This window comes from Mustela putorius, unplaced genomic scaffold (assembly GCF_011764305.1).
Source record: "Mustela putorius furo isolate JIRA1106 unplaced genomic scaffold, ASM1176430v1.1 tig00000224_pilon_pilon_pilon, whole genome shotgun sequence".
Lineage (NCBI taxonomy): Eukaryota > Metazoa > Chordata > Mammalia > Carnivora > Mustelidae > Mustela > Mustela putorius.
The window spans coordinates 32,357,663-32,372,726 of NW_025421321.1; the positions used below are offsets into that span (position 1 = coordinate 32,357,663).

Here is a 15,064-nt window from a genome sequence, read left to right on the forward strand (position 1 = left end):
AGTAACTGACCCTGAAGAAATGGAGACACATTAATTGCCTGACAAAGACTTCAAAATAATTATTTGAAAGATGCTCAGAGAGGGAGAATGACATCAGTACCATGGTAGTGTGCGTTGTTCCTCTTTTCCCTCCCCTTTGATTTACAACTCATCAGTTATCCATAACAACAACAACAAGAAACAACACAAACAAATTAAAAAAAACACATGTGTACAGCAAACCAGGACACCTGAGAGATCCATCCATCTATGCAGGTGGATTAGACTGTGGAAAAGGTAGTGGAGCAAGAGAAGGGGCAGTGAAACCCATGGCAGCCCTCTGGCAGCGAGCCAGCCCAACTGTTTTGGGCACAGGAAGTGGAGGTTGAAGTTGGTGAGTGTGTGTATGTGTGTGTGTGTGTGTTGAGGGGAGAGGTGTGCCCTATCATGTGCGGGCTGCCACTGGAGGGACCAGTTATTCTCTCTGAGGAGAGATGACAGTGACTTGCGGGAGGGAAAGGAAAGAGAAGTAGGCAAAAAGAAGTGAAGAAAACTATCTCCTGTTGTCTGCCTCATGAGGCCAGAGGACAACACACATTATCTGGGACATACTCCTTCCCCCCAAATGAGGATTCCCCTTCAGGACTGTGGGCACCCAGAATGCCAAGTGCTAAGTATACATCTCCCATCCAACCATTGCCACCCTTTGCTTTTTTTTTCTTTCTTTCTTTCTTTTTTTTTTTTTAAGTACTGGCTCCTAACTCTAGTGGCCAGTCAGTGCTAATGAGAGAAATCAAAACTTGTGCTATCGCGCCACCTTCTGGAAAACAAAAGGAAGATTCCCAACTATCAACCTGTTGGAACTGTTAGAATCAAAGTAAACAAAGCATTGCTTAAAATGAGAAAGTTAGGGAACAAATGTGGTGGCAAAGTTACTTCTCATCAAACACCATGAAAATCACAGTAACACAGTATCACAAAAAGAAAATGACAGTTTTTCAGCAACTGAACTCAAAGATACGGATATTGTGATCTAACTGATTAAGACATTTAAAGAGCTGTTATGAAGAAATTCAAGAAACTACAAGAAAACTCAGAAAGGTAATACAACAACGTCAGGAGTAAAATGAAAGAACAGAAGAAAAACTTTACCAAAGACATTAAAATTCTTAAGAAGAACCAAACAGAAATTCTGGAGCTGAAGAATTCAGTAATGAAATAAAAAATAGAATGCACTGGAAATAGAGCCGATCATATGGAAGAGAGAATTAGTAAGCTCGAGAATACAGAAATAACTCTGGTAGAAGAAAGAACTAAGATTTTAAAACAGCAAGGTAACCTTGTAAGAACTATCTGACTCCATTAAAAGAGTCAACATAAGAATAATGGGTATCCCAGAAGGAAGACAGGAGGGGGGAGTAGAGAGTGTATTTAAAGAAATAATAGCTGAGAAGTTCTCAAATCTGAGGAAGAAGCTGGAAATACAAGTCCATGAAATGAAAAGAACACCTTGCTATCCCAATGCAAAAAGACCTTCTCCACATCACATTATATTAAAACTGTCAAAAATCAATGATAAAGAGTTTGAAAAGCAGCCAGTGGGAGAAAAAGGGAGTAACCTACAAAGGAGTCCCTCATTAAGCTATCTACAGATTTCTCAGCAGAAGCTCTATAGCCCAAGAGAGAATAGAGTGACATATTCAAAATACTGAAAGATAAAAATTGCCAGCCAAGAATACTCTATCCAGCAAAGTTATCCTTCAGATATGAAGGAGAAATAATGGCTTTCCCAGACAAACCAAAGCTGAGGGAGTCCACCACCCTTAGATCTGCCTTATAAGAAATATTGTAAGTAGCTTTTCAAGCTGAAGTGAAAAAACAAAAGTACACACAACTCTGATTAAGGTGATATATAGAATTAGAATACTATAATCCTTTTTTTTTTTTAAAGAATGGTATATATTAAGCTCAGTGGTATATAAACTCAATGGTATATATTAAAATAAAGATTAAAGGGAAAGATTATGAAAAATAACTGTAGTTACTACAACTAGGTAATGAAATCACAACATAAAGACATCATTTGTGACATCAAAAATATAAAAGGGGAAGAACAAAAGGATGGGACATTTATAAGTGAATGAAGAAGATAAATTGCTATCAGCAGAAAAAAGGACTATTATGATATGTTACCATGTAAATATCATGGTAACCACAAAGCAAAGACCTAGAGCAGAGACACACCATAAAATTAAAAGAGGAGCCTGAGCAAATTACAATGGAAAACCACAAACGTACAAAGGTAAACAAAAACAGAAGGGAAAGGAAATGATGAAGAGGCAAAATAACCAGAAAGCAAAAGATAAAATGGCAATAGGAGATCCTAAATATCAATAATTACCCTACATGTAAATGGATTGAACTCATCAATAAGGCACAGAGTGGCTGGATGAATTAAAACAAAACAAAACAAAACAAAACAGGACCCAACTATATGCTGCCTACAGTAGATTCATTTAAGTTCTAAAGACACTCATAGGCTCAGAAGCTGATATTCCAGGGAAGAGTTAAGATGGTGGAGTAGTAGGGGGACCCTTGGCTTATCTCTTGAACATAGCTAGATCAGTACCAAATCATTTAGAACAACTAGAAAATTGATGTGAAGGTTAAGGGAACAATCTGCACAATTAGAGGGACAGAACAAGGCGGGTGCAAGGTTTGGATATGTGAATTGGGGGAGAGAAAAGTCCTGGTGCCACGGAGGGAAGGGAGTCCTTCTTGGCAGAGAGAAGAGCAGCATGTTGGTTTTTGCAGGAAAAACACTCCCCCAAGACCATTGACTGGGGAATTGGAAAGAGGTGACTATGACAACTTTTTGCAAACAGTGGAGTTCAAATTCTGAGGTTTTATTTATTTTAAAATTAATTAATTAATTAATTGTTAGTGGGGGGAGGGGTAGAGGGAGAGGAAGAGAGAGAATCTTAAGTAAGCCCCATGCCCAGCGCAGAGCCTGATGGAGGCCTTGATCTCACAACCCTAAGATTATGACCGGAGCCCAAATCAAGATTTGGATGCTTAACTCACTGAGCCACAGAGGTGCTGAGGTTTTAGAAGTCTGTGACATTTGTTGAATCCAAGGCAGGTGAGCAATAGTGATCCTGAGGAGAGGGAGGGCAGAGGTCCAGGAGTGGACAGTGCACACCATAGTGTGGAGATGCCCTGGGCCACAGTGGGAGAGAACATTCCCCTTCCTGCAGTACATTTGGAAGAGGGTATACTGCCTCTCCAAGAACGAAGGACCTGGTGGGTGCCATTGAGAGGACAGAGGCATACAGAGGGCAAATAACCCGGTCACACTTTTCTTGCTGTGCTTCACCATATACTCCAGGCACCTGTGCAGCCATTTGACTGCTTTTCTGTGACAGAATGACACCAGGTACAGTGCTGGGAAGGAGGAGGAGGGGAGGATCTGCACCTTGCCAGGTCCTTTAAGATTTAGAGTTTTAAATCCCAGTTGCATGCCAGAGATAAAAAGCAGGAGAACTGTGGTGTTGGGTGTCTCATTCAGGTTGAGGGCAGGGATATGACAGAAGCCTGGGACACAAGAGGGGAGATTGTTTGCTTTTCTGTGAGGGCTTCCTGAAGAGTGGCAGAAATGAGTTCCCCTCCCTGAGAACAAAATGGTGCAGTGATGCCATTTTCCACTCCCTATCCCCTGCCCACCAGCACAGTTGGACTTCAGAGAGCAACACAGTACTCCCTGCCCCAGTGGAGGCTGGAGCCACTTATACCAAACCCTGCTCTTCTGCACCTTGTAGGAGCATCTTTACCAGGGCAGGTCTGACTGTCAGCCAGCCTAGCAGACCTCTTCCACAGAGGACCAAAACAGGTCCCCCACATGTACCAAGTCTACTGATCATGGAGTGCTCTAAGGCATCAATATCAGATCTGGTGGGAATAGGAGCAGTGTGTGTGTTTCTCTCTCTCTTCTTTCTTTCTTTTCTCTTTAGAATCAAGTTTATAGTTTTGTTTTGGGGGGGGGGTTTGTTTGTTTGTTTCCTTATTTTTTCCATCAGGCTTCTTTTTTTTCTTTCTTTTTCTTTGGAATTGGGTTTATTGTTTTTTATTTGTCTGTTTATTTGCTTTTGTTGCTGTTGTTGTTGTTCCTTTTCATTTCTCCTTCTTTGAATCAAGAGTTTTTTTTTTTTTTTTAAATCAGTCTTATTGTAACAAAGAAATCAAAGCACACCTAGTGAAAGGTCTAAACACTCCCCACTGCATACAAGGAGGAATTCTGCAGAGGACTGACCTTTGGGAAAGAACAGTCAAAACACAACAGTAGAGTGCACACAGCACACACCAGAAACACTTCCTGAAGGGCCAGGCCCTGAACAGTGTATGACCCTTTCTCAATATAGCATTTGTCTCGGGAGCAGAAACATAATAAGCTTTCATAACATAAAAAAGACAGAAACCTAGACAAAATGACAAGACAGAGGAATTCTCCCCAAAAGAAAGATCAAGAAGAAATCATAGTCAGAGATTTGCTCAAAACAGGTATGAGCATTATATCTGAACAAGAATTTAGAGCAACATTCATAAGGATTCTAGCTGAGCTTGAAAAAGCATAGAAGACAACAGAGAAACCCTTGCTGCAGAGATAAAGACTTAAAAACTAATCAGGCTGAAACAAAAATGCTATAATTGAGATGTAAAACTCACTGTAATCACAATGAGGACAGAAGAAATAGAGGATCAAATAGGTGATACAGAAGATTAAAAATATTGAAAATAATTAAGCAGAAAAGAGGAAGGAAAGAAACTATTAGATCACAGATAAAGATTTAGGGAACTCAGCAATTCCACAGAGTGCAGTAATACCCATATCATAGGAACTCCAGAAGAAGAAGAGAAGGGAAAAAGGGACAGAAGATTTCTTTGGGCAAATTATAGCTGAGAACTTCCCTTATCTGGGGAAGAAAACAAGCATTCAAGTCCAAAAGGCCCAGAGAACTCCCCTTAAAATCAGCAAAAACAGGTCAACACCAAGACATGTCATAGTGAAGCTTGCAAAATACAAAGATAAAGAAGAATTTGGAAAGCAGCTGGGGACAAAAGGTGCTTAACCTACAAGGGTAGGCATAAGATCAGTAGCAGAACTGTCCACAGAAACTTGACAGGCCAGGACCTAATATATTATAATAGTATATTCAATATGCTAAATGGGAAAAATATGCAGCCAAGAATACTATATCCAGCAAGGCTGTCATTCAGAATAGGAGAGATGAAAAGTCTAAACAAAGACTAAAGGGAGGCCATGAACACTAAGCCAGCTCTGCAAGAAATATGAAAGGGGGCCCTTTGAGTAGGAAAGAAAGACCAAAACCAATGAAGACTAAAAAAGAACAGAGAGAATCGATAGCAACAATAACTTTACAGGTAATGGCACTAAATTCATATCTATCAATAATTACTCTGAATATTAATGGACTTAATGCTACAATAAAAAGACATATGATATTATAATGGATAAACAAATGAAAAAAAAAACCACCAAAACCAAGACCCATCAGTATGCTGTTTTTAAGAAAGTCATTTTAGACCCAAAGACACATCCAGATTAAAAATGAGGGGGTAGAGAACTATCTATCCTGCCAATGGACATCTAAAGAAAGATGGAGTAGCCATACATATATCAGATAAAGTAGATTTTAAACCAAGGAGAGTAACAAGAGATGAAGAAGGGCACTATATCATAATAAAGAGGTCTATCCAACAAGAAGACTTAACAATTATAAATACTTATGCTCCCAATGTGAGAACACCCAGATATAAAAATCAATAACAAGCTTAAGGAAAATTATTGATAATAATACAATAGTAATGGGGGACTTTAACATCCCACTCACAGCAATGCACAGATCATCTAAGCAGAAGATCAACAAGGAAACAATGGCTTTGAATGACGCACTGGACCAGATGGGCTTAACAGATTTATTGAGACCATTTAATCCTAAAGCAGCAGAATACACATTCTTTTTGAATGCACATGGACCATTCTCCAGAATAGTTCTCATACTGTGTCACAAATCAGGCCTCAGCTAATACAAAAAGACCAAGATCATACCATGCATATTTCCTGACAACAACACTTTGAAACTTGAACACAACCGCAAGAAAATTTGGAAAGACCACAAATACATGGAGGCTGAAGGACTTCCTACTGAAGAAAGGAAATAATTAAGATTAAAACAGAAATAAATGAAATAAAAATAAAAATAGTAGAACAGATCAACAAAACTTGGAGCTGATTTTTTAAAAGAATTAACAAAATTGATAAACTCTTAGCCAGACTCATCAAAAAGAAAAGAGAAAGGATCCAAATAAATAAAATCAAGGAAAGAGGAGAGATCACAGCCAACAACAAAGAAATACAAACAATTATAAGAGAAGATTATGAGCAGGTATATGTCAACAAATTGGACAATCTGGAAGAAATGGATAAAGTACCAAGAGAAACAAGCCTGCATGAAAGAGGCCTATTTGTTTATCTTAAAAGCTGTGGCCTGAAGGTCAGACTTTTCTCATTTAGGAGCTGACTACAGTCCTCTCTAGATACTAGGGAAGCTAGCAAATGCCAAATGCCAACTTCATGCTCTCCCTGTGATTCATCCCAGGTTGTGTCTCTGAAAGGAGCTTGTGTACATGTCTGGCATGTACACAGGTTTTATAACTGCCACCCAGGTTTTGTAACTGCCACCCAGAGGACACATCCCTTGATAGACACAACTATGGTTATCACTTCAGAGTTCAATGTAAACAGAGAAGGCAGAAATGTCCATCATCCAGTCTTCCCCTTAAAGAGTTATATTTGCATACTTTAAAGAAGATCATTATATAATGATGAAGGGATCAATACAACAGGAGGATACAACATTTTCAAATATTAACACACTCAACCTAGGAAGCCCTGAATATAGATAATGCAAATATCAACAGATCCAAAGAAAGAAATAGACAACAATACAATAATAGTAGGAGACTTTAAAACCTCCCTTTCACCAATGGATAGGTCCATCCAAACAGAAAATCAATAAGGAAATGTTGGCCTTAATACATTAGACCAGACTGACTTTACAGATACTTACAGAACATTTCATCCAAAAGCAGCAGAATACATGTTCTTCTCAAGGGCACATAGAACATTGTCCAAGATAGATTATATGTTAGGCCACAAAACAAATCTTAATAAATTTAAGAAGGTTGAAATTATATCAAGCATTCCTTCTGACCACAATAGTATGAAACCAGAAATCAGTACAAGAATAAAATTGGAAAAGTCACAAAAACGTAGAGATTAAATAATATGCTATTAAGTAACCAATGGGTCAAAGAATAAATCAAAACAAAATTTTTTTTAAAAGTTGAGACAAATTAAAATAGAAATACAATATACCCAAACTTATGGGATGCAGCAAAAGCAGTTCTAATAATATCATCTATATTTTTAAAAAATGAGAAAAATCTAACATAAAAAACCCCAACTTTACACCTCAAGGAGCTAGAAAAAAGAACAAACAAAGCCCCAAATTGACAGAAGGAAAAAAGTGACATATACTAGAGCAGAAATAAATGAAATAGAGAAAAAGAAAAACAATAGAAAAGATCAATGAGACTAAGAGTTGTTTTTTTGAAAAGATGATAAAAATTTACAAACCTTTAGCTGGCCTTAGCAAGAAAAAGAGAAAGGACTCAAATAAACCTAGAACTGTAAGAGGAGAGACTACAACTGATACTGCAAAAATATAAAGGATCATAAAAAACTATTAGGAACAATTATATGCCAACAAATTGGAACAACCCAGAAAAAATGGAGAAATTTCTAGAAACATACAATCTACCAAGAATGAATCAAGAAGAAATAGAAAGCCTGAACAGACCAATAAAAAATTAAGAGGACAGCTTTTCTGCCCGTGGACGCCACCGAGTAAGCATCATTAAAGTCTCCCCTCCTACTGCCGTCATGTCTAAGTCAGAGTCTCCCAAAGAGCCTGAACAGCTGCAGAAGCTCCTCATCGGAGGTCTGAGCTTTGAAACAACCGATGAGAGTCTGAGGAGCCATTTTGAGCAATGGGGAACACTTACGGACTGTGTGGTAATGAGAGATCCAAACACCAAGCGCTCCAGAGGCTTTGGGTTTGTCACATATGCCACTGTGGAGGAGGTGGATGCAGCCATGAATGCAAGGCTACACAAGGTGGATGGAAGAGTTGTGGAACCAAAGAGGGCTTTCTCAAGAGAAGATTCTCAAAGACCGGGTGCCCACTTAACTGTGAAAAAGATTTTTATTGGTGGCATTAAAGAAGACACTGAAGAACATCATCTGAGAGATTATTTCGAACAGTATGGGAAAATCGAAGTGATTGAGATCATGACTGATCGAGGCAGTGGCAAAAAGAGGGGTTTTGCTTTTGTAACATTTGATAACCATGATTCTGTAGACAAGATTGTCATTCAAAAATACCATACTGTGAATGGCCACAATTGCGAAGTAAGGAAAGTGCTCTCTAAGCAAGAGATGGCTAGTGCTTCATCCAGCCAAAGAAGTCGAAGTGGTTCTGGAAACTTTGGTGGTAGTTGTGGAGGTGGTTTTGGTGAGAATGACAACTTTCTTTGGTCGTGGTGGAAACTTCAGTGGTTGAGGTGGCTTTGTTGGCAGTCGAGGTGGTGGTGGATATGGTGGCAGTGGGGATGGCTATAACGAATTTGGTAATGATGGAAGCAACTTTGGAGGTGGCAGAAGCTATAATGATTTTGGCAATACAACAATCAATCCTCAGATTTTGGACCCATGAAAGGAGGCAATTTTGGAGGCAGAAGCTCTGGCCCTTATGGTGGTAGAGGCCAATACTTCACGAAACCAAGGTGGCTATGGTGGTTCCAGCAGCAGCAGTAGCTATGACAGTGGCAGAAGGTTTTAATTCCTGCCAGGAAACAAAGCTTAGCAGGAGAGGAGAGCCAGAGAAGTGACAGGGAAGCTACGGGTTACAACAGATTTGTGAACTCAGCCAAGCACAGTGGTGTCAGGGCCTAGCTGCTACAAAGAAGACATGTTTTAGACAATACTCATGTGTATGGGCAAAAAAACTCGAGGACTGTATTTGTGACTAATTGTACAACAGGTTATTTTAGTTTCTGTTCTGTAGAAAGTGTAAAGCATTCCAACAAAGGGTTTTAATGTAGTTTTTTTTTTTTTTTGCACCCATGCTGTTGATTGCTAAATTTAATAGTCTGATCATGACGCTGAATAAATGTGTCTTAAAAAATAAATTAGGAGGTGGGGGCACCTGGGTGGCTCAGTAGGATAAAGCCTCTGCCTTCGGCTCGGGTCATGATCTCAGGGTCCTGGGATCGAGCCCCGCATGGGGCTCTCTGCTCCGCAGGGAGACTGCTTCCTCCCCTCTCTCTCTCTGCCTGCCTCTCTGCCTACTTGTGATTTCTCTCTCTCTGTCAAATAAATAAAATCTTAAAAAAAAAATTTAGGAGGACTGAAAGAATAATAAAAAAACTCCCAATAGGAACCTGAAAAGATGACAGAGTAGGAGGATCCTAAGTGCACCTCATCTCATGGATACACCTAGTTTACAGACACATCAGTGTGACCAACCCAGAAAAATAAACTAAAGACTGACAGAACAGATTTTGTGTAATTGTAGAGAGGAGGCCCCATAAAAAAGATAGGAAGGTCAGAGTCCTGGTTGGGAACCAAATTAATCTGCAAGATTAACCACCAATGGAAAGAATGCCACAAAAACAGAGGAGGGATATCTGAGACACAGATGATACACATTGGATAGAGTCCTCATTAACATTTGGCTTTGAAACCCAGAGGGGCTTGACTATGTGAATTCTTACCATCAGTAGGGCTTATTTCTGAGAACCTTAAAAATCAGTGGGCTCAGCTCTGGGGGAGCCAGAGGGTGATAGGAAACTCTCCCCTTTTAAAGAAACAGCATAACAAACAGCCCCACTGAGACACAGAACAGAAGCAGCAGTTTGAAAGCAGCTGGGGTATTCAGGAAGACTTACTTATCTCAGAATGTGTGCTGGAGGGACAGAGATTTTTAGGAGATATCTTCAAGAACAAAAGAGTTAGCAGGTACCATTCCCTACCCCACCCCCCCCCCACCTAGATACATGTGATATGGGAATCAGAGGCAGAAGAAAATCATTGAAATTCCTTACCTACTGACAAGCCCTTGAAACAGGCAGAGTGGCTCTCCTCTAGGGACTCAACTGCCCTCACCTTGAGGTTTTGCTAAGGGCAAAGGACAATCCTAGTCTGACCAATGCCCTACCCCAACCAGGATCCTGTAAGTCTACTTTAACAATTCCTTTAGGAAACTTTATCTCTAAACCTCCAAGATAGTGTTGAGAATCGTTCCCAAGCATATGGTCCACTGATATACATCTAAAGGGTCTCATTCCCAAGCATATGACCCACTGATATACATCTAAAGGGTCTCACAAGAAGGTTTTATTACTGGTAATGAATAACCTTTTTCCCAGACAATAGCTAGCCCCTCAAGGTCCTAGAAACCTTGCTCCCAAAATTCCTTAGAGACTTATATCATCTCTAATCCCCTCCCCAACTTACAAGTATATAATAGACCACTCCTCACATCCCCAGGGCAGCAGCTCTTCCTGCTCATGGGTCCTGTCCCCATGCTTTAATAAACCACCATTTTGCAACAAAGATGTCTCAAGAATTCTTTCTTGGTCATCGGCTCCGGACTTCACCCCACAGAACCTCACCTATGTTCTAAAACTTCATCACATAGATGTCAGTGGGAACCAGTGTAGATACTCACTACCCAGTTTGCTAACACCATGCCCTGTCCCTGCCTGTGGACCTTCTCCCTCCAACCTGCCCCACTTGGCAGAAGTCCCTTCAAAGTGATACCTGGCTTATCTCATTCTGAAGCAGCCCTAACACGGTCCAGAAACACTCCAAAGTGACTCTTGCCCTGGAGAGAGGGGAAGATAACTATATACACAAGTTTGACTGCAGCCCCAGTGGTGGGTTGGGGACAGAGAGTTGATCTAACTACCACCCCTGCACACCAATAATAATAATAATAATAATAATAATAATTCACAGTTAGCAGTACGAGCTACAAACTACAGCACAAACTACAGTGTTCCCATAGTTGAGGGTCACTGCAACCCCATGGGGCAGGGCAGATGTCTGGTCTGATTGCAGGCTCTGCCCACCTTTCAGGGGACATCACAAGGAGAGTGCCCTGCAGTTCGGTGCAACAGCAGATTGGGCAAACAGGCTGAAGACAGGCATCTGGTCTGATCCAATGACAAGTCCAGTGTGGCACTAGACTTGATTCTTACTAGCACAGAGATATAACTTGCCCAAAATAGGCAGGAAGGGCCATTGTAGCCAACTGGACTGAAGATAAATGCAGCTCAACCACAATAGTATGGCACATGTAGTAACATAAATATACTTCTGAAGTGCCAGGTTCTGGTGAACAGAGGACATTGCACCACAAGGTCTCTTCTTCATTAAGCTACTACTACTTTCAATCAGGAGACAAAAGCTGACTTTCCTAACACACAGAAATAGACACAAAGTTACGACAAAATGAGGAGACAGAGGAGTATATCCTAAATAAAAGAACAGGAAAAAAGTCACAGCAGGAGAGCTAAGTGCAACAGACCTAAGTAATATATCTGATGGAGAATTTAAAGTAATGGTCATAAAGATATTTATGGACTTGAGAAGAGTGGAAGATCTTACTTGTGGGAAAGAATAGGTTCAAACTTATTTGATCATCAAATTAATATAGATGGCTGCATGCATAAGATGTTAAATATACAAACCTAATGGTAACCACAAATAAAAAAAAACAGTAATAGATTTGTAAGAAAAGAGAGAAAGGAATCCAAGTATATCACTAAAGAAATCCAGCAAATTATGAGAAAAGTAAAGGAAGAAAGGAACATAGAAGAACTATAAAAACAACGATAAAACAAGTAACAAAATGGCAATAAGTATGTACCTATCAATAATTACTTTGAATGTAAATGGATAAAATGCTCCAATCAAAAGACATAGGGTGACTGAATGATAAAAAGCAAGACTCATTGATATGTTGTTTACAAGAGACTCATTTCAGACCCAAAGAAACATGAAGATAGAAGGATGGAAAAGCATTTGTTACACAAATAAAAGTGAAAAAAACCTGCAGTAATTATCAGACAAAATGGACTTTAAAACAAAGACCATGATAAGAGACAAAGAAAGATACTGTAAGATCATAAATGAAACAATCCAGCAAGAAGATGCAACAATTTTAAGTGTTTATGCATCCAACATGGGAACACCCATATACATAAAGCAGCTAATAATGGACATAAAGGAAGTGATTGATAGCAATACAAGAATAGGAGGCAACTTTAGCACCCCGCTTATGACAATGGATAAATCACCCAACACAGAAAATCAACAAGGACACAGTGGTTTTAAATAACACATTAGACCACATAGATTTAACAAATATATTCAGAACATTCCATACTAAAACCTCAGAATATACATTCTTTCCAAAGAGCACATGGAACATCCTTCAGAATAGATCACATATTTGGCCACAAAGCAAGTCTCAACAAACTCAAAAAAGATCTAAGGTATACTGTGCAACTTCTCCAACCACAATGATATTAAACTAGAAATCAACCACAAGAAGAAATCTGGAAAGAGCACAAATACATGGAAGTTAAATGATGTGCCACGAAATAATGAATGGGTCTATCAAGAAATCAAAGAGGAAATAAAAAAATACAGGGAGACAAATGAAAATGAAAACACATTGATCCAAAATCTTTGGGATGCAGCAAAAATGGTCCTAAGAGGCAAGTTTATGGCAATACAAATCTAACTCAAGAAGCAGGAAAAAGCAATGTAAACTTAACCTAAAGGAGGTAGAAAAAGAAGAATAAACAAAACACCAAATCAGTTGAAGGAAAGAAATAATAAAGATTACAGCAGAAATAAATGATATAGAGACTAAAACAACAACAGCAACACCACCACCCCCACAACCTCCACAAATTAACATCAGTGAAACCAGGAGCTGATTCTTTGAAAAAATGAACAAAACTGATAAGCCTTTAGCTAGACTCATTAAAAAAGAAAGAGAAAGAGTACTCAAGACAAAATCAGAAAAGAAAGAGGAGAAATAATAGCTGACATCACAGAAATACAAAGGACTGTAAGATAATATTATGAAAAATTATATGCCAAAAAACTGAACATCCTAGAAGAAATGTACACATTCCTTGAAACATATAACCTTCCAAAACTGAATCAAGAAGATATAGAATATTTGAACAGACTAATTATCACCAATTGAATCAGTAATCAAAAAGCTCCCAACAAACAAAAGTCCAGGCCCAGATGGCCTCACAGAAGAATTCTACCAAACATTTAAGGAAGCATTAATACCTATTCTTCTCAAACTTTTCCAAAAATAGAAGGAAAGCTTCCAAATTTCATTCTGTGAGGCTTGTGTTACCCTGTTACCAAAACCAGATAAAGACACTACCAAAAAAAAGGAATTATACATCATTACTTCTGAACATAGATGCAAAAATCCTCAACAGAGTATTATTAGCAAACTCATTTCAGCAATATATTTTTAAAAATCTTTCACTGGGGCACCTGGGTGGCTCAGTGGGTTGATGCCTCTGCCTTCCGCTCAGGTCATGATCTCAGGGTCCTGGGATTGAGCCCCGCATCGGGCTCTCTGCTCAGCAGGGAGCCTGCTTCCTTCTCTTTCTGTCTACTTGTGATCTCTGTCTGTCAAATAAATAAATAAAATCTTAAAAAAAAATCATTCACCACAATCAAGTGGGATTTATTCCCAGAAAGCAAGGATGGTTCAATATTCACAAACCAATCTACATAATATATCACATCAACAAGAGAAAGGATAAAAGCCATATGATCATTTGATTAGATGCAGAAAAAACATTTTACAAAGTACTACATCCATTCATAATTAAAAACTCTCATCAAAGTATGTTTAGAGGGAATATAACTCAACATAATAATGGTCTTCTGTGGGCTCTGAGAAACAAACTGAGGGTTTTGGAGGGGAGAAGGGTGGGGAGTTAGGTGAGCCTAGTGGTAGGTATTAAGGAGGGCAAGTATTGCATGGAGAACTGGTTGTGGTGCATAAACAATGAATCTTGGAACACTGGGGGGAAAAAGGTAAATATCAAGTAAAACTTAACTAGTTTGTTCTAGTAAGTAAGTAAATAAATAAACAAATAAATAAATAAAAGTCTTATGTAAAAAACCCACAGCTAACACCATACTTAATAGGGGAAAACTGAGAGCATTCCCCCTAAAGTCAGGAAAAAGACAAGGATGTCCACTCTTACCACTTTTATTCAACATAGTACTGGAAGTCTGAGCCATAGCAATGACTTCCAAATTGAAATGAAATTTGAATTCATTTCATTTGGATGAAATGAATGGCATCCAAATTGGTAAAGAATTAAATCTCTCATTATTTACAGATGATGAGATACTATATAGAAAACCCTAAAGACTCCGTCAAAAAACTACTAGAACTGATAAATGAATGCTGTAAGTTGGCAGAATACAAAATCCAATGCATTTCTATACACCAATAATGAAATAGCAGAAAAAGCAATAAATAAAACTATGTCATTTACAATTGCACCAAAATAATTAAATACCTAGGAATAAACTTATCCAAGAAGGTAAAATACCTGTACTATGAAAACTATAAAACATTAATGAAAGCAACTGCAGATGACACAAAGAAATGGAAAGACATTCCATACTCTGGATTAGACCCAGTATTTTTAAAATGTCCATACTACTCAAAGCAAGCTATAGATTTAATGCAATCCATAACAAAATACCAAGAGCATTTTTCACAGAACATTGAACAAATAATCCTAAAATTTGTTTGGTATCACCAAAGACCCTGAATAGACAAAGCAATCTTGGAAAAGAAGAATAAAACTGGAAACATTG

The 15,064-nt window shown here is 38.7% G+C and overlaps 1 pseudogene; it reads left to right on the forward strand.

Annotated features, from left to right (window-relative positions):
- The first annotated feature begins 8,000 nt into the window (after positions 1-8,000).
- On the forward strand, positions 8,001-9,088 carry LOC101676553 (annotated as a pseudogene).
- Positions 9,089-15,064: the final 5,976 nt, after the last annotated feature.